Source organism: Pseudophryne corroboree, chromosome 8 (assembly GCF_028390025.1).
Source record: "Pseudophryne corroboree isolate aPseCor3 chromosome 8, aPseCor3.hap2, whole genome shotgun sequence".
Classification (NCBI taxonomy): Eukaryota; Metazoa; Chordata; class Amphibia; order Anura; family Myobatrachidae; genus Pseudophryne; species Pseudophryne corroboree.
Window position 1 is genome coordinate 163,212,332 of NC_086451.1, and position 26,531 is coordinate 163,238,862.

The 26,531-nt window shown below is 47.3% G+C and overlaps 17 non-coding genes and 2 pseudogenes across 17 annotated transcripts; 7 read left to right on the forward strand and 12 right to left on the reverse strand.

The window, feature by feature from the left end:
• Positions 1 to 12,238: 12,238 nt before the first annotated feature.
• LOC134950976 (U1 spliceosomal RNA) lies at positions 12,239 to 12,402 on the forward strand. The gene has a single exon (XR_010183800.1). It is a non-coding gene; the product is annotated as a U1 spliceosomal RNA (small nuclear RNA).
• Positions 12,403 to 12,554: 152 nt separating this feature from the next.
• On the forward strand, positions 12,555 to 12,696 carry LOC134952796 (U1 spliceosomal RNA; annotated as a pseudogene).
• A 694-nt stretch (positions 12,697 to 13,390) lies between these two features.
• Positions 13,391 to 13,554, forward strand: LOC134951188 (U1 spliceosomal RNA). The gene has a single exon (XR_010183975.1). It is a non-coding gene; the product is annotated as a U1 spliceosomal RNA (small nuclear RNA).
• A 152-nt stretch (positions 13,555 to 13,706) lies between these two features.
• On the forward strand, positions 13,707 to 13,869 carry LOC134953198 (U1 spliceosomal RNA). The gene has a single exon (XR_010185479.1). It is a non-coding gene; the product is annotated as a U1 spliceosomal RNA (small nuclear RNA).
• Positions 13,870 to 14,540: 671 nt separating this feature from the next.
• LOC134951234 (U1 spliceosomal RNA) lies at positions 14,541 to 14,704 on the forward strand. Its single transcript, XR_010184012.1, has one exon. It is a non-coding gene; the product is annotated as a U1 spliceosomal RNA (small nuclear RNA).
• A 152-nt stretch (positions 14,705 to 14,856) lies between these two features.
• Positions 14,857 to 15,019, forward strand: LOC134953570 (U1 spliceosomal RNA). Its single transcript, XR_010185646.1, has one exon. It is a non-coding gene; the product is annotated as a U1 spliceosomal RNA (small nuclear RNA).
• Positions 15,020 to 15,690: 671 nt separating this feature from the next.
• On the forward strand, positions 15,691 to 15,854 carry LOC134950827 (U1 spliceosomal RNA). The gene has a single exon (XR_010183678.1). It is a non-coding gene; the product is annotated as a U1 spliceosomal RNA (small nuclear RNA).
• A 2,075-nt stretch (positions 15,855 to 17,929) lies between these two features.
• Positions 17,930 to 18,092, reverse strand: LOC134952467 (U1 spliceosomal RNA). Its single transcript, XR_010184982.1, has one exon. It is a non-coding gene; the product is annotated as a U1 spliceosomal RNA (small nuclear RNA).
• A 152-nt stretch (positions 18,093 to 18,244) lies between these two features.
• Positions 18,245 to 18,408, reverse strand: LOC134951137 (U1 spliceosomal RNA). The gene has a single exon (XR_010183932.1). It is a non-coding gene; the product is annotated as a U1 spliceosomal RNA (small nuclear RNA).
• Positions 18,409 to 19,103: 695 nt separating this feature from the next.
• Positions 19,104 to 19,245, reverse strand: LOC134953291 (U1 spliceosomal RNA; annotated as a pseudogene).
• Positions 19,246 to 19,397: 152 nt separating this feature from the next.
• Positions 19,398 to 19,561, reverse strand: LOC134950412 (U1 spliceosomal RNA). Its single transcript, XR_010183335.1, has one exon. It is a non-coding gene; the product is annotated as a U1 spliceosomal RNA (small nuclear RNA).
• Positions 19,562 to 20,231: 670 nt separating this feature from the next.
• Positions 20,232 to 20,394, reverse strand: LOC134952417 (U1 spliceosomal RNA). Its single transcript, XR_010184943.1, has one exon. It is a non-coding gene; the product is annotated as a U1 spliceosomal RNA (small nuclear RNA).
• A 152-nt stretch (positions 20,395 to 20,546) lies between these two features.
• On the reverse strand, positions 20,547 to 20,710 carry LOC134950705 (U1 spliceosomal RNA). The gene has a single exon (XR_010183578.1). It is a non-coding gene; the product is annotated as a U1 spliceosomal RNA (small nuclear RNA).
• Positions 20,711 to 21,371: 661 nt separating this feature from the next.
• On the reverse strand, positions 21,372 to 21,534 carry LOC134952751 (U1 spliceosomal RNA). Its single transcript, XR_010185185.1, has one exon. It is a non-coding gene; the product is annotated as a U1 spliceosomal RNA (small nuclear RNA).
• Positions 21,535 to 21,687: 153 nt separating this feature from the next.
• LOC134950852 (U1 spliceosomal RNA) lies at positions 21,688 to 21,851 on the reverse strand. The gene has a single exon (XR_010183698.1). It is a non-coding gene; the product is annotated as a U1 spliceosomal RNA (small nuclear RNA).
• Positions 21,852 to 24,465: 2,614 nt separating this feature from the next.
• LOC134953250 (U1 spliceosomal RNA) lies at positions 24,466 to 24,628 on the reverse strand. Its single transcript, XR_010185517.1, has one exon. It is a non-coding gene; the product is annotated as a U1 spliceosomal RNA (small nuclear RNA).
• A 152-nt stretch (positions 24,629 to 24,780) lies between these two features.
• Positions 24,781 to 24,944, reverse strand: LOC134951687 (U1 spliceosomal RNA). The gene has a single exon (XR_010184381.1). It is a non-coding gene; the product is annotated as a U1 spliceosomal RNA (small nuclear RNA).
• A 671-nt stretch (positions 24,945 to 25,615) lies between these two features.
• LOC134952959 (U1 spliceosomal RNA) lies at positions 25,616 to 25,778 on the reverse strand. Its single transcript, XR_010185320.1, has one exon. It is a non-coding gene; the product is annotated as a U1 spliceosomal RNA (small nuclear RNA).
• A 152-nt stretch (positions 25,779 to 25,930) lies between these two features.
• LOC134951465 (U1 spliceosomal RNA) lies at positions 25,931 to 26,094 on the reverse strand. Its single transcript, XR_010184199.1, has one exon. It is a non-coding gene; the product is annotated as a U1 spliceosomal RNA (small nuclear RNA).
• Positions 26,095 to 26,531: the final 437 nt, after the last annotated feature.

Here is a 26,531-nt window from a genome sequence, read left to right on the forward strand (position 1 = left end):
CTCAGATTTGCGGTACAGGATTGTCATTGCCAATTTCAGACGTTGCTGTTTGGTCTCTCCACGGCCCAGAGAATTTTCACCAAGGTAATGGCGGAAATGATGGTTCTCCTGCGTAAGCAAGGTGTCACAATTATCCCGTACTTGAGCGATCTCATAAAAGCGAGATCAAGAGAGCAGTTGCTGAACAGCGTATCACTTTCACTGAAAGTGTTACAGCAACACGGCTGGATTTTCAATATCCCAAAGTCGCAGTTGGTTTCTACGACTCGTCTGTCTTTCTTGGGCATGATTCTGGACACAGACCAGAAGAGAGTTTATCTCCCGATAGGAAAGGCCCAGGAACTCATGACTCTTGTCAGGAACCTATTGAAACCAAAACTTGTGTCAGTGCATCACTGCACTCGAGTCCTGGGAAAGATGGTGGCATCATACGAAGCCATTCCATTCGGCAGGTTCCATGCGAGGACTTTCCAATGGGACCTACTGGACAAGTGGTCTGGGTCACATTTGCAGATGCATTGGTTGATCACCCTGTCCCCCAGGGTCAGGGTATCACTCCTGTGGTGGCTGCAGAGTGCTCACCTTCTCGAGTGACGCAGATTCGGCATTCAGGACTGGATCCTGGTGACCACAGAGGCAAGCCTCCAAGGTTGGGGAGCAGTCACACAGGGAAGAAATATCCAAGGTCTTTGGTCAAGTCAAGAGACTTGTCTTCACATCAACATCCTGAAACTAGGGGCCATATACAATGCCCTACGTCAAGCGGAGACCTTACTTCGCGACCAACCGGTTCTGATCCAGTCAGACAACGTCACCGCAGTGGCTCATGTAAACCGCCAAGGCGGCACAAGGAGCAGAGTGGCGATGGCACAAGCCACCAGAATTCTTCGCTGGGTGGAGAATCACGCAAGCGCACTGTCAGCAGTGTTCATTCTGGGAGTGGACAACTGGGAAGCAGACTTCCTCAGCAGACACGACCTACATCCGGGAGAGTGGGGACTTCATCAGGAAGTCTTTGCACAGATTACAAGTCGGTGGGAACTGCCACAGATAGACATGATGGCGTCCCGGCTCAACAAAAAGCTACAGAGGTATTGCGCAAGGTCAAGAGACCCTCAGGCAGTAGCTGTAGACACCCTAGTGACACCGTGGGTGTTCCGGCCGGTCTATGTATTTCCTCCTCTTCCTCTCATACCCAAGGTGTTAAGGATAATAAGACAAAGAGGAGTGAGAACAATCCTCATTGTTCCAGATTGGCCACGGAGGACCTGGTATCCGGATCTGCAGGAAATGCTCACAGAAGATCCGTGGCCTCTTCCTCTAAGACAGGACCTGTTGCATCAGGGGCCCTGTCTGTTCCAAGACTTACCGCGGCTGCGTTTGACGGCATGGCGGTTGAATGCCGGATCCTAGCAGTGAAAGGCATTCCGGTTGAGGTCATCCCTACGCTGATAAAGGCTAGGAAGGATGTAACGTCAAAACATTACACCGTATATGGTGAAATTATGTTTCTTGGTGTGAGGCCAGGAATGCTCCTACGGAAGAATTCCATCTGGGCCGTTTCCTTCACTTCCTACAAACTGGAGTGAATTTGGGCCTAAAATTAGGCTCTATTAAGGTCCAGATTTCGGCCTTATCCATTTTCTTTCAAAAAGAATTGGTTTCTCTTCCAGAAGTTCAGACTTTTGTAAAAGGAGTGCTGCATATTCAGCCTCCTTTTGTGCCTCCGGTGGCACCTTGGGACCTTAACGTGGTGTTAAGTTTTCTAAAATCACACTGGTTTGAACCACTTAAAACGGTGGAGTTAAAATATCTCACATGGAAGGTGGTCATGTTATTAGCCTTGGCTTCGGCTAGGCGAGTGTCGGAATTAGCGGCTTTGTCACATAAAAGCCCATATTTGGTGTACCATGTGGATAGAGCGGAATTGCGGACCCGTTTTCAATTCCTACCAAAAGTGGTCTCATCTTTTCACATGAACCAACCTATTGTGGTGCCTTTGGCTACGCGTGACTTGGAGGATTCCGAGTTACTTGATGTGGTCAGGGCTTTGAAAATTTACGTGGCCAGGACGGCTAGAGTCAGGAAAACTGAAGCGCTGTTTGTCCTGTATGCAACCAACAAGATTGGTGCCCCTGCTTCAAAGCAGGCTATTGCTCGCTGGATTTGTAACACGATTCAGCAAGCGCATTCTATGGCTGGATTGCAGTTACCGAAATCGGTCTAGGCCCATTCCACGAGGAAAGTGGGCTCTTCTTGGGCGGCTGCCCGAGGGGTCTCGGCACTACAGCTGTGTCGAGCTGCTACTTGGTCAGGTTCAAACACCTTTTCAAAATACTATAAGTTTGATACCCTGGCTGAGGAGGAACTCATGTTTGCTCAATCGGTGCTGCAGAGTCATCCGCACTCTCCCGCCCGTTTTGGAGCTTTGGTATAATCCCCATGGTCCTTACGGAGTCCCCAGCATCCTCTAGGATGTTAGAGAAAATAAGATTTTAAACCTACCGGTAAATCTTTTTCTCGTAGTCCGTAGAGGATGCTGGGTGACCGTCCCAAGTGCGGACTACTTCTGCAATACTTGTATATAGTTATTGCTTCAATAAGGGTTATGTTAGAGTTGCATCAATCCTGCACTGATGCTACAGTATGTTGTTTTTTCGTACTCATAACTGGGTAGTTTATCACAAGTTATACGGTGTGATTGGTGTGGCTGGTATGAATCTTGCCCTGGATTAACAAAATCCTTTCCTCATACTGTCAGTCTCCTCTGGGCACAGTTTCTCTAACTGTGGCATAGAGGGGCATAGAGGGAGGAGCCAGTGCACACCCAGAACTAAAGTCTTTCTTAAAGTGCCCATGTCTCCTGCGGAGCCCGTCTATCCCCATGGTCCTTACGGAGTCCCCAGCATCCTCTACGGACTACGAGAAAAAGATTTACCGGTAGGTTTAAAATCTTATTTTCTACTTTATTATTTTCTATCCTAGTTTATTACGACCAACTTTCATCCAAGGAGTTTGATATTCTACTACCTGCATGCAATTTAAATTGCTTAAATTGTTTATATGGTTGATTTGTCCTTCACAATCCATAATCTGCAACTTGGATGTACTTGTGTCATTGAAAATCTTATAATAAAAATGTTTATATATTGAAAAAAAAAGTTATAAGACATATGCCTACCTACTAAATGGGGTAAAATTAGGGGATTCTGTACTGGAAAAGGACTTAGGTGTCCTCATAGATAGCAAGCTAAGCAGTAGTACCCAAAGTAGGACTGCAGCAAAGAAGGCTAATAAGATATTAGCATGCATAAAACGGGGTATTGATGCTAGGGACGAGAGTATTATACTCCCGTTATATAAATCACTAGTGAGGCCACACCTTGAATACTGTGTACAGTTCTGGGCACCGTACTACAAAAAGGATATCCTGGAGCTTGAAAAGGTACAGAGGAGGGCGACCAAACTAATTAAGGGCATGGAGATGATGGCATACAAGGAAAGGCTTGAAAGACTAGGCATGTTTACATTGGAAAAGCGGAGACTAAGAGGGGATATGATCAACATCTACAAATATATAAGGGGACAATACACAGAGCTTGCGTGGGACCTGTTTCTGGTTAGATCAACACAGAGGACTCGTGGACACTCGCTCAGGTTAGAGGAGAGGAGATTCCGCACAATACAGCGTAAAGGCTTTTTCACGGTAAGGACAATACGTGTTTGGAATTCCCTGCCCGAGGGAGTTGTAATGGCGGAATCTGTCAACACCTTTAAGAATGGGTTAGATAAATTCCTATTGGATAAGGATATCCAGGGGTATGGTGCATAGTCATGCATTATAATTACTATAAATAGGGATAAAATGCAATGGCTGACAGCAGCATCAGTCAGACATTTTAGTAAAATCATCATGCATAGGACACCACAAATAGGTTGAACTCGATGGACAATTGTCTTTTTTCAACCTCAGATACTATGTTACTATGTTACTATGTAATATTTGAAGAAACAAAATAAAATAAAGCTATGTATTGGGTTTCACTAACAAGCACATTGGAAGACTTGACTACTGTTAAAAGACATGCATTACATGGTATAGAGCCACAAACCACAATGTAGTAAAATAAAAACAAACTTACATGTGTATCAAACCTATGTGAGGCTTACATTGATAGTGCAAGATCAACACTCTATCAACTGTGCAAACTAGACTGCACATAAATGCCATAAAATTTATCTTAGATTTTAGTAAATAAGGCCTGTTGCTGTCCGGGTCACACAGCCGTCACGGCCCCGCCCCCATACGGTCCGGTCATGTCTGCGTTGTCCTGACTGTGCCCCCAAAATGGCGGCACAACGCCGCTGGCCCGACTCCTCCTGCCCAGTGACCGCCTCTACCTGTCAATCAGGCAGAGGCGCTCACTGGGCAGAGATGCTGATCGCATCTCTGGCATGTGCCGGTGCACTGTGGCACCAGCACACACGCACTTCAGACCTGATCTCCTGTTGTGTGAATATGCACAGCAGGGATCAGGTCTTAATTAGGCCCTATATACAGCTGTCAGTAAAGCAGGGATGTGCTGCTGCCAGTGAGGCAGGGATGTTCTGCTGTCAGTGAAGCAGTGATGTGCTGCTGTCAGTGAAGCAGTGATGTGCTGCTGTCAGCGAGGCAGTGATGTGCTGCTGTCAGCGAGGCAGGGATGTGCTGCTATAAGTGAGGCAGGGATGTGCTGCCGTCAATGAGGCAGGGATGTGCTGCCGTCAATGTTGCAGGGATGTGTTGCTGTCAACGTTGCAGGGATGTGCTGCTGTCAGTGAAGCAGGAATGTGCTGCTGCAGTGAGGCAGAGATATGCTGCCCACTATCTCCCTATCACCCCTGCCTGAGTCGCACACTTTCCCTGTCACCCCTGCCTCAGTTACCCACTATCTCCCAGTCACCGCTGCCTCAGTCAACCACTATACCTGCGACCCCTGCCTCAGTCTCTTACTGTCCCTGTCACCCCTGCCACAGTCATCCACTATCTCCCTATCATCCCTGCCTTATTCATTTATTATCCCTGTCACCCACTTTCTTCCCATACTTACCCAACCCCTTCCTATCACCCCTCCCTCAGTAACCAACTATCTCCCTGTCACCCCTGCCTAAGTCACCCACTATCACTGTCACCCCTGCATCAGTCACCCACTATCTCCCAGTCACCCCGGCTTCAGTCACCCACTATATCCCACTCATACATGCTTCAGTCACCCACTATCTCCCAGTCATCCCTGCCTCAGTCACCTACTGACACCAGTGCAGATATTTCTGCTGCAGCCTCTCCACTCTCCAGCGTGAACGTCCTGACGACTGAGGAAATCCGCTTCCCAGTTGAGGACTCCGGGAATGAACACTGCCGATATTGCTGGCAGATGACGTTCTACCCAACTGAGGATTTTTTTATACTTCCAGCTTTGCCATGCAGTTTCGAGTGCCGACTTGATGATTTGTGTACACTACCGTGGTGGCGTTGTCCGATTGTACTTGAACAGGCCTGTTCTGTACTAGAGGCAGGGCCAGTATCAATGAATTGAACACTGCCCGCAATTCCAGAATGTTTATCGGGAGGAGAGATTCCTCCCTGGTCCACCGATGGTGAAGGGTCGTCATCACGGCCATGACCTTGGTGAATTTCCGAGGTGCCGTGGCCAAACCAGAAGGCAGGACCTGAAATCCAAAAACTAACCAGGCACAACACTGCTTAGCTTCCAACATAAGATGAGATTGGACATATCCAGTGTGATGCGGCTGTAGATGATTTTTGCTGTTTCTAACTTCTACATCAATGAATAAGTTTCAAAATAGAATGCATCAAGAGAACGGTGTTGGTAGTATAAAACTACCTACAGCACCTGGTATTCCCAGGTGGTCTCACATCCAAGAACAAACCAGGCCTAAGATCAGGTGATATTGGGCATATACAGTGTGGTGTGGCTGTAGATGAGCTTAGTGGTTTCTGTTAGAGTTCTTCTACTTCTAACTACTAGTACATAAATGAATAAGCGGCCGATTTATTAAACCTGGTGGAATGATAATTTGCATGGTGATAAAGTACCAGCCAATCAGCTCCTAATTGCCATGTCACAGGCTGGGTTTGAAAAATGACAGTTAGGAGCTGACTGGCTGGTACTTTATCACCTTGCACTTTATCAGTTCACCAGGCTTAATAGATCTGCCCCAATGTTTCAAAATGGAATGCATCAAGAGAACGGTGTTGGTATTGTAAAAATACACACAGCTCCTGGTATTTCCTGGTGGTCTCCCATCCAAGTACTAAAACCAGGACCAACACTGCTCAGCTTCCATGATCAGGAGAGATTGGGCAAATCCAGTGTGCTGTGGCTGTAGATGAGCTGGTGGTTTCTGTTAGAGCTTTTCTACTTCTAACTTCTGGTACATAAAAGAATACATGTAAAAATTAAATGTACCAAGAAAAGGGTGTTGGTAGTTTAAAAACACCTAAAGAATCTGATAATACATGGATGGGAGACTGCTTGGTAGTAACAAAGTCCAATACTGCTTTGCTTCAAAGATCAAATGAGATTGGGCATATCCAGTGTGGTGTGGCTTTAGATAAGCTTTGTGGTTTCTGTTAGAGCACTTCTACTTCTAACTACTGGTACATTAATGAATATGTATAAGGTTGTAGTTTATCCAATATGCCTTTACTACCTTACCTTACCCCCCCCCCCCCTCCCCCCCCCCTTCCTTTGTTCTCTCCTCGTGTGTGCGTTATTTGTTTTCTCATACGTCCTAGAGGATGCTGGGATCACATTAAGAACCATGGGGTATAGACGGGATCCGCAGGAGACATGGGCACTTTAAGACTTTCAAAGGGTGTGAACTGTCTCCTCCCTCTATGCCCCTCCTCCAGACTCCAGTTTTAGAATTGTGCCCAGTGAGACTGGATGCACTACAGGGGAGCTCTACTGAGTTTCTCTGAAAAGACTTATGTTAGTTTTTCTTATTTTCAGGGAGGCTGCTGGCAACAGTCTCCCTGCTTCGTGGGACTTAGGGGAGAGAAGTATGACCAACTTCTAGTGAGTTCAATGGCTCTACTTCTGGCTGACAGGACACCATTAGCTCCTGAGGGTGCTGATCGCTGGGTACGCCTAGATGCCCACTCCCGTAGCCTGCCATCACCCCCTTACAGAGCCAGAAGTCAGAAGACAGGCGAGTAGCAGAAGAACAGATGGCATTCTGAGGTACCACGCAGCGAGCGGAATGCTGTGCGCCATGCTCCCACACAAACACAGGCACTGCAGGGTGCAGGGCGTTGGGGGGGGGGGCACCCTGGGCAGCATAAATTCCTCACAAAAGGCATGCAAAAGTGGACATTAGTGCCTGGGCACTGTCCTTACCCCACCAGCGTAATTAATTATTTGTTTCTGAGCGGGACAGAAGCGTGCCATTACAGCGGCGGGGCTTCTTCCTCACCTCACCAGCACATCTATAGAGCGTTACAAGTCTATCACTATAGAGTTTATTATTTCCCAGACTGTGTACTTTTGACGCTGGGTTGTGAGCTGAAAAATCCCATCTGTCCCTCTGACAGATTTACTGTAGGTCTATCCCCCATAAGCCGATGTGTCTGTGGGTACTTGGTACATGTGTGTCAACATGTCGGTGGCTGAATGTTTTTCCCAAGAGGAAACTATATTAGGAATGCAGACATATGATGGTGGCCCTGTTGGCACCACCAATAACTGACTGGGTGAAAGTTTCAGTAATATCAGAGTGAGGTTGGATAAATCTGTGTCTCAGACACAGACGTAGAGAAAAGATGTGATGTTCATGGCTATGCTTCTTTTCCCTCAGGCCCCGCAAAAATGTTATTTTGCCCAGTTACTACACACTGATACTGACTCGGATACTGATTCCTATGTCGACCATAATATTTCCTGATTAGATCCAATATTGGCAAGGAGCATTCAGTACATGATTGTGGATATTAAGGACATATTAACATCACTGAGGACCCTGCTGTTCCTGACAAAGGGGTCTATATGTATGTATATATATAGATATATAATGAAAGCTGATGTAACGTTCCTCCATCTCTGTTTGAGAAAGTCTGGGCCAGCTCGACAAGATGGTTTCAAATCCCCAAAAGGTTTCCGGTTGTTTATTCATTTCCTGCCGCGGACAGAATAAAGTGGGAATCACCCCCTGTTCTGCATGGGGCCCTGTCACAAATCCAGCGGATCGTATGCAGGAAGCTACATTATTTCTAGTTATGTAACCACGGGTACATTACTTAGACCTGCCATTACATGCGCATGGGTGAGTAGTAGTATTCAAGAATTGGTCGAATACCTTGTCATCCGATATAGATATCCTGGAGACATGGGATGCTCCTTACGTTGGATCATATCAAGGACACTGCAGCATACTTACGACTGCAAGGGATATAGGACTCTTGAGTTCACGGGCCAATTTCATGGCAGTCTCGGATAGGAGGGCATTGTGGATTCACCAAGGGAATGCTGATGCTGACTCCAAGAAGAAAGGGAGTCTCTTCCCTATGAAGGTGAAGCCTTGTTTGGCGACGGCCTAGTTAATTTGATCTCGGCAGCTCCCGCAGGTAAGTCAACCTTCTTGCCCTATGTTCCCTCTCAACGGATGAAGACGCATCATTATCTAACGCAGTCATTTTGGCCCAATAGATATGCAAGAAGTTAAGATTCCCCTTTCTTTGCAGGTAGAGGAAGGAGAAGAGGGAAGAGGTCTGTAGCCTCTTCAAGATCGCAGGAGCAGAGATCGTCCTCTGCTTCTGCCAAATCCACTGCATGACGCTGGGGCTCTCTTGCAGGAGCCCACACCAGTGGGGGCACGTCTAAAACACTTCAGTCAGTTCTGGAATAATTTGGACCTGGACTCGTGGGTTTTACAAATAGTGTCCCAAGGGTACAAACTGGGGTTTCAAGACGTTCCCCCTCACCGATTGTTCAAATCGGCCTTAGTCAGCAGGGAGAAGGCTTTTATTCAAGCCTCTTCGTGGTCCCGAAGCCGGAAGGCTCAGTCAGACCAATCTGAAATCTGAAATCCCTCAATTTCTACCTAAAGAAATTCAATTTCAAGATGGAATCTCTCAGGGTAGGGATCTCCAGTCCGGAGGAAGGAGATTTCATGGTTTTGGTAGACATAAGGATGCCTACTTACATGTTCCGTTTAGCCACTGCATCAAGCTACCTGAGGTTTGCAATTCAGTATTGTCATTACCAATTTCAGACGTTGCCGTTTGGTCTGTCCACGGCTCCGAGGATTTTCACCAGGGTGATGGCGGAAATGATGGTTCTCCTTCGCAAACAAGGAGTCACAATTATCCCGTACTTGGATGATCTCTTGATAAAGGCGAGATCCAGGGACCAGTTGTTGCAAAACATTGCACTCTCCCTGACAGTTCTTCAACAACATGGTTGGCTCCTAAACTTGCCAAAATCGCAGTTGGTCCCAATGACGCGGTTGTTGTTTTTGGGAGTGATACTGGACACAGAAGAGGTTTTCTTCCAGTGGAAAGGCTATGGAGATCCAGAGTCTGGTCAAACAAATTCTGAAACCAGCAAGAGTGTTAATCCATCAATGCATTCGGTTGCTGGGGAAGATGGTTGCGGCCTACGAGGCCATTCAGTTTGGCAGGTTCCATGCTAGAGTGTTCCAGTGGGACCTGTTGGACAAGTGGTCCGGATCCCACCTACACATGCACCGGAGGATAATCCTATCTTCCAAGACCAGAATATCACTCCATTGGCGGCTGCACAGTTCTCACCTCCTAGAGGGGCGATGGTTCGGGATCCAGGACTGGATCCTAGGGACCACGGATGCAACCCTCCGAGGCTGGGGAGCAGTCACACAGGGGGAAAACATCCAAGGAAGATGGTCAAGTCGGGAAAGTTGTCTCCACATAAATGTTCTGGAGTTAAGGGCCATTTAATAACTGCAGACACAGTACGCACTGGGACGGGTGCCCTGCATCCTCTACGGACTAAGAGAAAAGGATTTACCGGTAGGTATTAAAATCCTATTTTCTCTAACGTCCTAGAGGATGCTGGGGACTCTGTAAGGACCATGGGGATAGACGGGCTCCGCAGGAGACATGGGCACTTTAAGAAAGACTTTAGTTCTGGGTGTGCAGTGGCTCCTCCCTCTATGCCCCTCCTCCATACCTCAGTTTGATACTGTGCCCAGTGGAAACTGTGTGCTTTTCAGGAGCTCTCCTGAGCTTTCTGACAGAAAGTATTTTGTTAGGTTTTTAATTTTCAGGGAGCACTGCTGGCAACAGACTCCCTGCATCGAGGGACTGAGGGGAGAGAAGCAGCCCTACTCTCTGAGTTGCAAGGTCCTGCTTCTTAGGCTACTGGACACCATTAGCTCCAGCGGGATTGGTACGCAGGATCTCACCCTCGCCGTCCGTCCCAGAGCCGCGCCGCCGTCCCCCTCGCAGAGCCGGAAGATAGAAGCCGGGTGAGTATGAGAAGAAAAGAGACTTCAGCGGTGGCAGAAGACTTCATGATCTTCACTGAAGTAATGCACAGCACTGCAGCTGTGCGCCATTGCTCCCATACACCTCACATACTCTGGTCACTGTAAGGGTGCAGGGCGCCCTGGGCAGCAATATAAACCTCTTTTTGCCAAAAATATAACATATATACAGCTGAGCACTGTATATATGTATGAGCCCCCGCCAATTTTACAGTTTAAGCGGGACAGAGGCCCGCCGCCGAGGGGGCGGGGCTTCTCCCTCAGCACTCACCAGCGCCATTTTTTCTCCACAGCACCGCTGAGGCAGCTCCCCAGACTCTCGCCTGCTGAAACCACGGTAGACAAGAGGGTTGAAAAGAGGAGGGGGGGCACATAATTCGGCGCAAATTACATACAGCAGCACTACTGGGCAAACATTAAGTTACTGTGTTATTCCTGGGTTATATAGCGCTGGGGTGTGTGCTGGCATACTCTCTCTCTCTGTCTCTCCAAAGGGCCTTGTGGGGAAACTGTTTTCAGAAAAAGCATTCCCTGTGTGTGTGGTGTGTCGGTACACGTGTGTCGACATGTCTGAGGAAGAAGGCTATATTAGAGAGGAGCGGGAGCAAATTAATGTGGTGTCTCTGCGACAGCTGATTGGATGGATATGTGGAATGTTTTAAATGCTAGTGTAAACTCAGTGCACAAAAGATTAGACAAGGCTGAAGCTTTGGGACAGTCAGGGTCTCAACCCATGCCTGATCCTATGTCGCAGGGACTGTCAGGGTCTCATAAGCGCCCACTATCCCAGATTGTTGACACAGATACTGACACGGATTCTGACTCCAGTGTCGATTACGATGATGCAAAGTTACAGCCAAAATTGGCAAAATCCATTCGATATAGGATTATGGCAATAAAAGATGTTTTGCACATCACAGAGGAACCCCCTGTCCCTGACAAGAGGGTACATAAGTACAAGGGAAAGAAGCCTGAGGTAACCTTTCCCCCCTCACACGAGCTGAACGAGTTATGTGAAAAAGCCTGGGAATCTCAAGATAAAAGACTGCAGATTTCCAAAAGGATTCTTATGGCGTATCCTTTCCCATCAATGGATAGGTTAAGATGGGAATCCTCCCCTAGGGTGGACAAAGCATTAACACGCTTATCCAAGAAGGTAGCCCTCCCGTCCCAGGATACGGCTACCCTCAAAGAGTCTGCTGACCGCAAACAGGAGATAACCCTGAAGTCCATTTATACACATTCGGGTACCTTACTCAGACCGGCAATTGCGTCGGCCTGGGTGTGTAGTGCTGTAGCAGCATGGACGGATACCTTATCTGAGGGGATGGATACCCTAGATAAGGATACTATTTTATTGACCCTGGGGCATATAAGAGATGCTGTCCTATATGTGTGTATGCAAAGTACAGGTGGTGCTGCAGGGCTCACACCCTTTTACTTGTCTTGTAGAGCAACTCTGGAGCTGTTATTGGATCCATCTGCTGCAGGACTTCCCCCAGGAATGCTTGCACTAGTTGTTGCATTTGGTTTGTTGTTTGGGGGTGCTTCAGTATTAGGCAGCCTTCTGCCCTACCATGTTCATCTGAAAATATGTGTTCTCCCTGCAGTTGTTGTCCCCAGATGAGAGTTCCCTTGTGCTGCCTCAGTTGAATCTCCTTTACATGACAGAGATGTGCCTGAGCAGCGGCCCTCCCCAGCCCTATCCCAAGTCATACTTATTTTGCATAGGAGATACCATGGTCATGAAGATTGTTCTCCCAGGGTGAGGTTCATTCATTGCATTCTGGGTATGCTGACCCCTGTGATTTCCACAAATGTGGGAAACTCGACTGCATTATTTGTGGTAGTGGGGGACTGTGTTTGTTCTTTCCTCTGGTCAGCTCTGGTAAAAGTCAGATTTATTTGTCTCAGATCTTCCTCTAGCCTTGTTCTTCTATCGAGAGTTTCCTTATGCTGCCTCAGTTGGATCTACTTCACTTGACAGGGGGGTGCCCGAGCAGCGACCCTCCCCAGCTCTAGCCCAACTCCTACTTACCTGCCAGGTGAGATACTATGATCATGAAGTTGCTTCTCCCAGGACAAGGATCACCCATTGCACTCTGGGTGTGCTGCTCCTGCGATTTCCCCAAATGTGGGAAACTTGACTGCATAATTTGTGTTTCCCCTGGTCAGCTCTCATATAATTCAGATCTCTTTGTCTCAGGTCTCTCTCCAGCCTAGTTTGCTGTCTGTTTCCACTTCTTTTTTCTTGAGCCCCTCCCTTCTATACCCTAGTGCACTATCCTGACTTCTCCTCCCGTCTGCTTACTTAGTGCCTTACAATGCACAATGCAAACTACAGGTAGTGCTGCAGGGCCCACACCCTTTTACTTGCCTTACAGAGCAGCTCTGGAGCTGTTACAGTGCCCAGCTGCTGCAAGAAATCAGCTTGAATGCTTCAGGGGCTGGGGCATAGCCAACATGAGCCCCACACCGAAGGAGGGTGGAGGTGTTTAATGCGAACTAGGGGTCATCCAAGCGCCGCAAAAGGCCGCCATGCCCTGCACGCCCCTCTTCTCTATTCATATGCAGATGAGGGTTGATGCCAACTTTGACCCACTGCTTGGATGACATCACCATATGCAAATCCATCTGCTGCAGGCCTTCCCCCAGGAATGCTTGCACTAGTTGTTGCATTTGGTTTGTTGTTTGGGGGTGCTTCAGTATTAGGCAGCCTCTGCCCTCCCATGTTCATCTGAAAATATGTGTTCTCCCTGCAGTTGTTGCCCCCAGATGAGAGTTCCCTTGTGCTGCCTCAGTTGAATCTCCTTTACTTGACAGAGATGTGCCTGAGCAGCGGCCCTCCCCAGCTCTATCCCAAATCATACTTATTTTGCATAGGAAATACCATGGTCATGAAGATTGTTTTCCCAGGGTGAGGTTCATTCATTGCATTCTGGGTATGCTGACCCCTGTGATTTCCCCAAATGTGGGAAACTGGACTGCATTATTTGTGGTAGTGAGGGACTGTGTTTGTGCTTTCCTCTGGTCAGCTCTGGTAAAAGTCAGATTTCTTTGTCTCAGATCTTCCTCTAGCCTTGTTCTTCTTTCGAGAGTTCCCTTGTGCTGCCTCAGTTGGATCTCCTTCACTTGACAGGGGGGTGCCCGAGCAGCGACCCTCCCCAGCTCTAGCCCAGCTCCTACTTACCTGCCAGGTGAGATACTATGATCATGAAGGTGCTTCTCCCAGGGCAAGGCTCACCCATTGCACTCTGGGTGTGCAACTCCTGCGGTTTCCCCAAATGTTGGACACTTGACTGCATAATTTGTGTTTCACCTGGTCGGCTCTCGTATAATTCAGATCTCTTTGTCTCAGGTCTCTCTCCAGCCTAATGTGCAGTCTGTTTCCACTTCTCTTTTCTTGAGTTGCTCCCTTCTATGCCCTTGCGCACTATCCTGACTTCTCCCGTCTGCTTACTTTGTGCCTTCCAACGCACAATGCAAACTACAGGTAGTGCTGCAGGGCCCACACCCTTTTACTTGCCTTACAGAGCAGCTCTGGAGCTGTTACAGTGCCCAGCTGCTGCAAGAAATCAGCTTGAATGCTTCAGGGGCTGGGGCATAGCCATCATGAGCCCCACACCGAAGGAGGGTGGAGGTGTTTAATGCGAACTAGGGGTCATCCAAGCACCGCAAAAGGCCGCCATGCCCTGCATGCCAATTTTCTCTTTTCATATGCAGACGAGGGTTGAAGCCAACTTTGACCCACTGCTTGGATGACATCACCATATGCAAATCCATCTGCTGCAGGCCTTCCCCCAGGAATGCTTGCACTAGTTGTTGCATTTGGTTTGTTGTTTGGGGGTGCTTCAGTATTAGGCAGCCTTCTGCCCTCCCATGTTCATCTGAAAATATGTGTAACTCCTGCAGTTGTTGTCCCCAGATGAGAGTTCCCTTGTGCTGCCTCAGTTGAATCTCCTTTACTTGACAGAGATGTGCCTGAGCAGCGGCCCTCCCCAGCCCTATCCCAAATCATACTTATTTTGCATAGGAGATACCATGGTCATGAAGATTGTTCTCCCAGGGTGAGGTTCATTCATTGCATTCTGGGTATGCTGACCCCTGTTATTTCCCCAAATGTGGTAAACTTGACAGCATTATTTGTGGTAGTGGGGGACTGTGTTTGTGCTTTCCTCTGGTCAGCTTTGGTAAAAGTCAGATTTCTTTGTCTCAGATCTTCCTCTAGCCTTGTTCTTCTTTCGAGAGTTCCCTTGTGCTGCCTCAGTTGGATCTCCTTCACTTGACAGGGGGGTGCCCGAGCAGCGACCCTCCCCAGCTCTAGCCCAACTCCTTCTTACCTGCTAGGTAAGATACTATGATCATGAAGGTGCTTCTCCCAGGGCAAGGCTCACCAATTGCACTCTGGGTGTGCTGCTCCTGCGATTTCCCCAAATGTGGGAAACTTGACTGCATAATTTGTGTTTCCCCTGGTCGGCTCTCGTATAATTCAGATCTCTTTGTCTCATGTCTCTCTCCAGCCTAGTTTGCTGTCTGTTTACACTTCTTTTTTCTTGAGCCGCTCCCTTCTATGCCCTTGCGCACTATCCTGACTTCTCCCGTCTGCTTAATTTGTGCCTTCCAACGCACAATGCGAACTACAGGTAGTGCTGCAGGGCCCACGCCCTTTTACTTGCCTTACAGAGCAGCTCTGGAGCTGTTACAGTGCCCAGCTGCTGCAAGAAATCAGCTTGAATGCTTCAGGGGCTGGGGCATGGCCAACATGAGCCCCACACCGAAGGAGGGTGGAGGTGTTTAATGCGAGCTAGGGGTCATCCAAGCGCCGCAAAAGGCTGCCATGCCCTGCACGCCCCTTTTCTCTTTTCATATGCAGACGAGGGTTGAAGCCAACTTTGACCCACTGCTTGGATGACATCACCATATGCAAATCCATCTGCTGCAGGCCTTCCCCCAGGAATGCTTGCACTAGTTGTTGCATTTTGTTTGTTGTTTGGGGGTGCTTCAGTATTAGGTAGCCTTCTGCCCTCCCATGTTCATCTGAAAATATGTGTTCTCCCTGCAGTTGTTGTCCCCAGATGAGAGTTCCCTTGTGCTGCCTCAGTTGAATCTCCTTTACTTGACAGAGATGTGCCTGAGCAGCGGCCCTCCCCAGCCCTATCCCAAATCATACTTATTTTGCATAGGAGATACCATGGTCATGAAGATTGTTCTCCCAGGGTGAGGTTCATTCATTGCATTCTGGGTTTGCTGACCCCTGTGATTTCCACAAATGTGGGAAACTCGACTGCATTATTTGTGGTAGTGGGGGACTGTGTTTGTGCTTTCCTCTGGTCAGCTCTGGTAAAAGTCAGATTTCTTTGTCTCAGATTTTCCTCTAGCCTTGTTCTTCTTTCGAGAGTTCCCTTGTGCTGCCTCAGTTGGATCTCCTTCACTTGACAGGGGGCTGCCCGAGCAGCGACCCTCCCCAGCTCTAGCACATGTAAGTTTGTTTTTATTTTACTACATTGTGGTTTGTGGCTCTATACCATGTAATGCATGTCTTTTAACAGTAGTCAAGTCTTCCAATGTGCTTGTTAGTGAAACCCAATACATAGCTTTATTTTATTTTGTTTCTTCAAATATTGAATGCATATGTCTTATAACTTTTTTTTTCAATATATAAACATTTTTATTATAAGATTTTCAATGACACAAGTACATCCAAGTTGCAGATTATGGGTTGTGAAGGACAAATCAACCATATAAACAATTTAAGCAATTTAAATTGCATGCAGGTAGTAGAATATCAAACTCCTTGGATGAGAGTTGGTCGTAATAAACTAGGATAGAAAAGAATAAAGTAGAAAATAAGATTTTAAACCTACCGGTAAATCTTTTTCTCGTAGTCCGTAGAGGGTGCTGGGGACTCCGTAAGGACCATGGGGATAGACGGGCTCCGCAGGAGACATGGGCACTTTAAGAAAGACTTTAGTTCTGGGTGTGCACTGGCTCCTCCCTCTATGCGCCTCTATGCCACAGTTAGAGAAACTGTGCCCAGAGGAGACTGACAGTATGAGGAAAGGATTTTGTTAATCCAGGGCAAGATTCATACCAGCCACACCAATCACACCGTATAACTTGTGATAAACTACCCAGTTATGAGTACGAAAAAACAACATACTGTAGCATCAGTGCAGGACCGATGCAACTATAACATAACCCTTATTGAAGCAATAACTATATACAAGTATTGCAGAAGTAGTCCGCACTTGGGACGGGCGCCCAGCATCCTCTACGGACTACGAGAAAAAGATTTACCGGTAGGTTTAAAATCTTATTTTCTCTAACGTCCTAGAGGATGCTGGGGACTCCATAAGGACCATGGGGATTATACCAAAGCTCCAAAACGGGCGGGAGAGTGCGGATGACTCTGCAGCACCGATTGAGCAAACATGAGTTCCTCCTCAGCCAGGGTATCAAACTTATAGTATTTTGAAAAGGTGTTTGAACCTGACCAAGTAGCAGCTCGACACAGCTGTAGTGCCGAGACCCCTCGGGCAGCCGCCCAAGAAGAGCCCACTTTCCTCGTGGAATGGGCCTAGACCGATTTCGGTAACTGCAATCCAGCCATAGAATGCGCTTGCTGAATCGTGTTACAAATCCAGCGAGCAATAGCCTGCTTTGAAGCAGGGGCACCAATCTTGTTGGTTGCATACAGGACAAACAGCGCTTCAGTTTTCCTGACTCTAGCCGTCCTGGCCACGTAAATTTTCAAAGCCCTGACCACATCAAGTAACTCGGAATCCTCCAAGTCACGCGTAGCCAAAGGCACCACAATAGATTGGTTCATATGAAAAGATGAGACCACTTTTGGTAGGAATTGAGGATGGGTCCGCAATTCCGCTCTATCCACATGGAACACCAAATATGGGCTTTTATGTGACAAAGCCGCTAATTCCGACACTCGCCTAGCCGAAGCCAAGGCTAATAACATGACCACCTTCCACGTGAGATATGTTAACTCCACCGTTTTAAGGCTGCTAAAAACTGCTAGCGAGCAATCAACTCAGAATGACCCCCATAGTGTATTGCAAGAAAATATCTGTAAATCCAATGGTACCGTAAGTGCGGTATATACTCGCACTTCTTTGCGGGGCGAGAACATCTCCCCTAAGTGAAGTCAGCCCTATGAATAGAGTTTGTGTGATCCCTGTGCAGCAGTCACAGAAAGGGTTCATCTCTGCAGTTTGTCACTCAAATTACATTGTTGCATTTTTTCTAGAAGTGGATCTGAGAGCTGTTACCCGCAGACCAGCTACAATAATTATCCTGGGATAGTGCGCAAGGGCATAGAAGGGAGCGGCTCAAGAAAAGAGAAGTGGAAACAGACAGCAAACTAGGCTGGGGAGAGACCTGAGACAAAGAGATCTGAATTATACGAGAGCCGACCAGGGGAAACACAAATTATGCAGTCAAGTTTCCCACATTTGGGGAAATCGCAGGAGCAGCACACCCAGAGTGCAATGGGTGAGCCTTGCCCTGGGAGAAGCACCTTCATGATCATAGTATCTTACCTGGCAGGTAAGTAGGAGTTGGGCTAGAGCTGGGGAGGGTCGCTGCTCGGGCACCCCCCTGTCAAGTGAAGGAGATCCAACTGAGGCAGCACAAGGAAACTCTCGAAAGAAGAACAAGGCTAGAGGAAGATCTGAGACAAAGAAATCTGACTTTTACCAGAGCTGACCAGAGGAAAGCACAAACACAGTCCCTCACTACCACAAATAATGCAGTCCAGTTTCCCACATTTGGGGAAATCACAGGGGTCAGCATACCCAGAATGCAATGAATGAACCTCACCCTGGGAGAACAATCTTCATGACCATGGTATCTCCTATGCAAAATAAGTATGATTTGGGATAGGGCTGGGGAGGACCGCTGCTCAGGCACATCTCTGTCAAGTAAAGGAGATTCAACTGAGGCAGCACAAGGGAACTCTCATCTGGGGACAACAACTGCAGGGAGAACACATATTTTCAGATGAACATGGGAGGGCAGAAGGCTGCCTAATACTGAAGCACCCCCAAACAACAAACCAAATGCAACAACTAGTACAAGCATTCCTGGGGGAAGGTCTGCAGAAGACGGATTTGCATACGGTGATGTCATCCAAGCAGTGGGCCAAAGTTGTCTGGAACCCTCATCTGCATATGAAAAGAGAAAAGGGGTATGCAGGGCATGGCGGCCTTTTGCGGCGCTTGGATGACCCCTAGTTCGCATTAAATACCCCCACCCTCCTTCTGTGTGGGGCTCATGTTGGCCATGCCCCAGCCCCTGAAGCATTCAAGCTGATTTCTTGCAGCAGCTGGGCACTGTAACAGCTCCAGAGCTGCTCTGTAAGGCAAGTAAAAGGGTGTGGGCCCTGCAGCACTACCTGTAGTTTGCATTGTGCATTGTAAGGCACAAAGTAAGCAGACGGGAGGAGAAGTCAGGATAGTGCACAAGGGTATAGAAGGGAGGGGCTCAAGAAAAAAGAAGTGGAAACAGACAGCAAACTAGGCTGGAGAGAGACCTGAGACAAAGAGATCTGAATTATATGAGAGCCGACCAGGGGAAACACAAATTACGCAGTCAAGTTTCCCACATTTGGGGAAATCACAGGGGCAGCACACCCAGAGTGCAATGGGTGATCCTTGCCCAGGGAGAAGCAACTTCATGATCATAGTATCTCACCTGGCAGGTAAGTAGGAGTTGGGCTAGAGCTGGGGAGGGTCGCTGCTCGGGCACCCCCCTGTCAAGTGAAGGAGATCCAACTGAGGCAGCACAAGGGAACTCTCGAAAGAAGAACAAGGCTAGAGGAAAATCTGAGACAAAGAAATCTGACTTTTACCAGAGCTGACCAGAGGAAAGCACAAACACAGTCCCCCACTACCACAAATAATGCAGTCGAGTTTCCCACATTTAGGGAAATCACAGGGGTCAGCATACCCAGAATGCAATGAATGAACCTCACCCTGGGAGAACAATCTTCATGACCATGGTATCTCCTATGCAAAATAAGTATGATTTGGGATAGGGCTGGGGAGGGCCGCTGCTCAGGCACATCTCTGTCAAGTAAAGAAGATTCAACTGAGGCAGCACAAGGGAACTCTCATCTGGGGACAACAACTGCAGGGAGAACACATATTTTCAGATGAACATGGGAGGGCAGAAGGCTGCCTAATACTGAAGCACCCCCAAACAACAAACCAAATGCAACAACTAGTGCAAGCATTCCTGGGGGAAGGCTGCAGCAGATGGATTTGCATATGGTGATGTCATCCAAGCAGTGGGTCAAAGTTGGCTTCAACCCTCGTCTGCATATGAAAAGAGAAAAGGGGCGTGCAGGGCATGGCGGCCTTTTGCGGCGATTGGATGACCCCTAGTTCGCATTAAACACCTCCACCCTCCTTCGGTGTGGGGCTCATGTTGGCTATGCCCCAGCCCCTGAAGCATTCAAGCTGATTTCTTGCAGCAGCTAGGCACTGTAACAGCTCCAGAGCTGCTCTGTAAGGCAAGTAAAAGGGTGTGGGCCCTGCAGCACTACCTTTAGTTCGCATTGTGCGTTGGAAGGCACAAATTAAGCAGACGGGAGAAGTCAGGATAGTGCGCAAGGGCATAGAAGGGAGCGGCTCAAGAAAAAAGAAGTGGAAATAGACAGCAAACTAGGCTGGAGAGAGACCTGAGACAAAGAGATCTGAATTATACGAGAGCCGACCAGGGGAAACACAAATTATGCAGTCAAGTTTCCCACATTTGGGGAAATCGCAGGAGCAGCACACCCAGAGTGCAATGGGTGAGACTTGCCCTGGGAGAAGCACCTTCATGATCATAGTATCTCACCTGGCAGGTAAGTAGGATTTGGGATAGAGCTGGGGAGGGTCGCTGCTCGGGCACCCCCCTGTCAAGTGAAGTAGATCCAACTGAGGCAGCACAAGGAAACTCTCGATAGAAGATCAAGGCTAGAGGAAGATCTGAGACAAATAAATCTGACTTTTACCAGAGCTGACCAGAGGAAAGAACAAACACAGTCCCCCACTGCCACAAATAATGCAGTCGAGTTTCCCACATTTGGGGAAATCATAGGGGTCAGCATACCCAGAATGCAATGAATGAACCTCACCCTGGGAGAACAATCTTCATGACCATGGTATCTCCTATGCAAAATAAGTATGACTTGGGATAGGGCTGGGGAGGGCCGCTGCTCAGGCACATCTCTGTCAAGTAAAGGAGATTCAACTGAGGCAGCACAAGGGAACTCTCATCTGGGGACAACAACTGCAGGGAGAACACAAATTTTCAGATGAACATTGGAGGGCAGAAGGCTGCATAATACTGAAGCACCCCCAAACAACAAACCAAATGCAACAACTAGTGCAAGCATTCCTGGGGGAAGGCCTGCAGCAGATGGATTTGCATATGGTGATGTCATCCAAGCAGTGGGTCAAAGTTGGCTTCAACCCTCGTCTGCATATGAAAAGAGAAAAGGGGCGTGCAGGGCATGGCGGCCTTTTGCGGCGCTTGGATGACCCCTAGTTCGCATTAAACACCTCCACCCTCCTTCGGTGTGGGGCTATGCCCCAGCCCCTGAAGCATTCAAGCTGATTTCTTGCAGCAGCTGGGCACTGTAACAGCTCCAGAGCTGCTCTGTAAGGCAAGTAAAAGGGTGTGGGCCCTGCAGCACTACCTGTAGTTTGCATTGTGCGTTGGAAGGCACAAAGTAAGCAGACGGGAGAAGTCAGGATAGTGCGCAAGGGCATAGAAGGGAGCAACTCAAGAAAAGAGAAGTGGAAACAGACAGCAAACTAGGCTGGAGAGAGACCTGAGACAAAGAGATCTGAATTATACGAGAGCCGACCAGAGGAAACACAAATTATGCAGTCAAGTGTCCAACATTTGGGGAAACCGCAGGAGCAGCACACCCAGAGTGCAATGGGTGAGCCTTGCCCTGGGAGAAGCACCTTCATGATCATAGTATCTCACCTGGCAGGTAAGTAGGAGTTGGGCTAGAGCTGGGGAGGGTCGCTGCTCGGGCACCCCCCTGTCAAGTGTATGAAGATCCAACTGAGGCAGCACATGGAAACTCTCGAAAGAAGAACAAGGCTAGAGGAAGATCTGAGACAAATAAATCTGACTTTTACCAGAGCTGACCAGAGGAAAGCACAAACACAGTCCCCCACTACCACAAATAATGCAGTCGAGTTTCCCACATTTGGGGAAATCACAGGGGTCAGCATACCCAGAATGCAATGAATGAACCTCACCATGGGAGAACAATCTTCATGACCATGGTATCTCCTATGCAAAATAAGTATGATTTGGGATAGGGCTGGGGAGGGCCGCTGCTCAGGCACATCTCTGTCAAGAATTTATAAAGTCTATACATATATATAACCAAATGTCAATATATATATATAGAACCCAGCGCTCCTATCAAAACTTATCTATTTCACCAATTTGTTGCTTATTTAATCTTTATACATCTATTAATTTTCACCATATATTATAAAATGCTGCTCCCATAGGTAGTACTGTTCTACCAATAATAAACCAAATTTTAAAGATAATCACACTTGTTATTAAGGGAGCACAAAAAATAAAATATACAAGCTCTTTATTTTTAAAAAATATATATAGACAGAAGAAACCCACATTCAATAAAATACAAAGGAGTCAACATATATAGGCACCACTATCCATATCTAAATGTAATCAGGATCTATTTCATATTGCCCTTGATGACAACGGAATGTTTATTAAAGTGTCCAAAAAATCCTCCTGGATACAGCTGTTGTAATTTAATCATTACTTTCCAATTGTAATTGATACATTAAATTCCTTCTTGTGGATGAACAGCAACAGTTGTAACCAACGCCTCTTATTTACTGCAGTTAAAGTTCATATGTAACTCACGTGAGTAATGAAAGAAAACAGGGGGAGAGCGCTGTGATGGTTGGTGAAACACAGCGGTATGCTACGACCCCCGTTAACCGTGGCTGGATCTTATTGGCACTCGCGGTCGGGATATTTCTCCCTGCCGTGGGGTAGAGACCTCCTTTTGCTCGGTCTCAAATTGCTTTTTCCCCTTCACCGCTGTCTTTACATCAGACGTCCGCCGTGATGTAGCTCGTTCATGAACGGGCTTATATCTCAGCAATCAGAGTGTCCGGTAATCACCTTCCTTACGCGTTTTTCCGCTGTTATCCAAGAGCGGTTTCGTCAGAGGATACATCAGCAGCCTAGCAGGCTCTTTTTAAAATGCACCGGACCAATAGCATTACTAATTAGTTGATTGGATACATACATGTACTAATTGGATGCATACATGTAATGACTCACATATGGAACAACTTTCTAATTGCAATTGCACATATAAAGGCATTTCATAATATAAAAATAAGCAACATGGTGATTAAAAATAATAATAAAATAAGCAACAAGGTGGTTTAAAAAATAACAGAAAATATATAATCTATATACAGATTAACCTATAATCTTTCAATCAATACCTCATATCTATAATCACATATACATAATTCAGAGACTCAGCACTAAGGATCCCCATTTACTTATATAAAACCTTTTAGGGTAACATAAATCCATGCCACTACTAAAGCAGTTCTTGTGGCGCAGGGGAAACATCAAATGCACTCTATGCAGCTAGTCCCATGTTCGAATCCAACCTGCTCAGCTTAACATCCATATTATTTATTTACTTTTAATGGGATCATTCTATCAATTCATTTTTACCTTTAATTTTTGTTAATATTATTTCTATATTTCATTATTTTAACCCCTGGAATAACTACATTGCTGTTTAAACAACAAAAAGAATTGAAGAAAAAATAAATATTAAACAGACAATTTAAGGATTCGAAGATTTAAATATTTAAAGATTTTAAAATTTAAAACAGGGAGGGGGGGGGCCTTTTGGGAGAAGGAGGGGAAAAAAATAAAAATAGAAAAAAAAATATATATAGAACCAAGAGAAAGTGTAAAAAGAGGATGGAGGAAGAAATCTGATGTTCATCATTACTAGTGGATTTTACTAAAGAACTTTAAAGGAACACACACAACAGGATTATACAGTTTCATCCTAAGAGGAAAGCTGTTTCCAAAATAGCTACTTCTAATAATTTTGTTTATTTATTAAACATACAATAAATGGATATTCAATAAATAATATATTAGGTAAATCAATAGATAAAATCTTCAGAGACTGCCAATGTTGTTCAGTTCGATGCTCTCATTCAGACCATCAGGTGTAAGGGTACCCAAAGAAAAAATCCAAAATGCCTCCCTTGTCAAGTAAAGGAGATTCAACTGAGGCAGCACAAGGGAACTCTCATCTGGGGACAACAACTGCAGGGAGAACACATATTTTCAGATGAACATGGGAGGGCAGAAGGCTGCCTAATACTGAAGCACCCCCAAACAACAAACCAAATGCAACAACTAGTACAAGCATTCCTGGGGGAAGGCCTGCAGCAGATGGATTTGCATATGGTGATGTCATCCAAGCAGTGGGTCAAAGTTGGCTTCAACCCTCGTCTGCATATGAAAAGAGAAAAGGGGCGTGCAGGGCATGGCGGCCTTTTGCGGCGCTTGGATGACCCCTAGTTCGCATTAAACACCTCCACCCTACTTCGGTGTGGGGCTCATGTTGGCTATGCCCCAGCCCCTGAAGCATTCAAGCTGATTACTTGCAGCAGCTGGGCACTGTAATAGCTCCAGAGCTGCTCTGTATGGCAACTAAAAGGGTGTGGGCCCTGCAGCACTACCTGTAGTTCGCATTGTGCGTTGGACGGCACAAAGTAAGCAGACGGGAGAAGTCAAGATAGTGCGCAAGGGCATAGAAGGGAGTGGCTCAAGAAAAGAGAAGTGTAAACAGACAGCAAACTAGGCTGGAGAGAGACATGAGACAAAGAGATCTGAATTATACGAGAGCCGACCAGGGGAAACACAAATTATGCAGTCAAGTTTCCCACATTTGGGGATATCGCAGGAGCAGCACACCCAGAGTGCAATTGGTGAGCCTTGCCCTGGGAGAAGCACCTTCATGATCATAGTATCTCACCTAGCAGGTAAGTAGGAGTTGGGCTAGAGCTGGGGAGGGTCGCTGCTCGGGCACCCCCCTGTCAAGTGAAGGAGATCCAACTGAGGCAGCACAAGGGAACTCTCGAAAGAAGAACAAGGCTAGAGGAAGATCTGAGACAAAGAAATCTGACTTTTACCAGAGCTGACCAGAGGAAAGCACAAACACAGTCCCCCACTACCACAAATAATGCTGTCAAGTTTACCACATTTGGGGAAATAACAGGGGTCAGCATACCCAGAATGCAATGAATGAACCTCACCCTGAGAGAACAATCTTCATGACCATGGTATCTCCTATGCAAAATAAGTATGAGTTGGGATAGGGCTGGAGAGGGCCGCTGCTCAGGCACATCTCTGTCAAGTAAAGGAGATTCAACTGAGGCAGCACAAGGGAACTCTCATCTGGGGACAACAACTGCAGGAGGTACACATATTTTCAGATGAACATGGGAGGGCAGAAGGCTGCCTAATACTGAAGCACCCCCAAACAACAAACCAAATGCAACAACTAGTGCAAGCATTCCTGGGGGAAGGCCTGCAGCAGATGGATTTGCATATGGTGATGTCATCCAAGCAGTGGGTCAAAGTTGGCTTCAACCCTCGTCTGCATATGAAAAGATAAAATTGGCATGCAGGGCATGGCGGCCTTTTGCGGTGCTTGGATGACCCCTAGTTCGCATTAAACACCTCCACCCTCCTTCGGTGTGGGGCTCATGATGGCTATGCCCCAGCCCCTGAAGCATTCAAGCTGATTTCTTGCAGCAGCTGGGCACTGTAACAGCTCCAGAGCTGCTCTGTAAGGCAAGTAAAAGGGTGTGGGCCCTGCAGCACTACCTGTAGTTTGCATTGTGCGTTGGAAGGCACAAAGTAAGCAGACGGGAGAAGTCAGGACAGTGCGCAAGGGCATAGAAGGGAGCAACTCAAGAAAAGAGAAGTGGAAACAGACTGCAAATTAGGCTGGAGAGAGACCTGAGACAAAGAGATCTGAATTATACGAGAGCCGACCAGGTGAAACACAAATTATGCAGTCAAGTGTCCAACATTTGGGGAAACCGCAGGAGTAGCACACCCAGAGTGCAATGGGTGAGCCTTGCCCTGGGAGAAGCACCTTCTTGATCATAGTATCTCACCTGGCAGGTAAGTAGGAGCTGGGCTAGAGCTGGGGAGGGTCGCTGCTCGGGCACCCCCCTGTCAAGTGAAGGAGATCCAACTGAGGCAGCACAAGGGAACTCTCGAAAGAAGAACAAGGCTAGAGGAAGATCTGAGACAAAGAAATCTGACTTTTACCAGAGCTGACCAGAGGAAAGCACAAACACAGTCCCTCACTACCACAAATAATGCAGTCCAGTTTCCCACATTTGGGGAAATCACAGGGGTCAGCATACCCAGAATGCAATGAATGAACCTCACCCTGGGAAAACAATCTTCATGACCATGGTATCTCCTATGCAAAATAAGTATGATTTGGGATAGAGCTGGGGAGGGCCGCTGCTCAGGCACATCTCTGTCAAGTAAAGGAGATTCAACTGAGGCAGCACAAGGGAACTCTCATCGGGGGACAACAACTGCAGGGAGAACACAAATTTTCAGATGAACATGGGAGGGCAGAAGGCTGCCTAATACTGAAGCACCCCCAAACAACAAACCAAATGCAACAACTAGTGCAATCATTCCTGGGGGAAGGCCTGCAGCAGATGGATTTGCATATGGTGATGTCATCCAAGCAGTGGGTCAAAGTTGGCTTCAACACTCATCTGCATATGAATAGAGAAGAGGGGCATGCAGGGCATGGCGGCCTTTTGCGGCGCTTGGATGACCCCTAGTTCGCATTAAACACCTCCACCCTCCTTCGGTGTGGGGCTCATGTTGGCTATGCCCCAGCCCCTGAAGCATTCAAG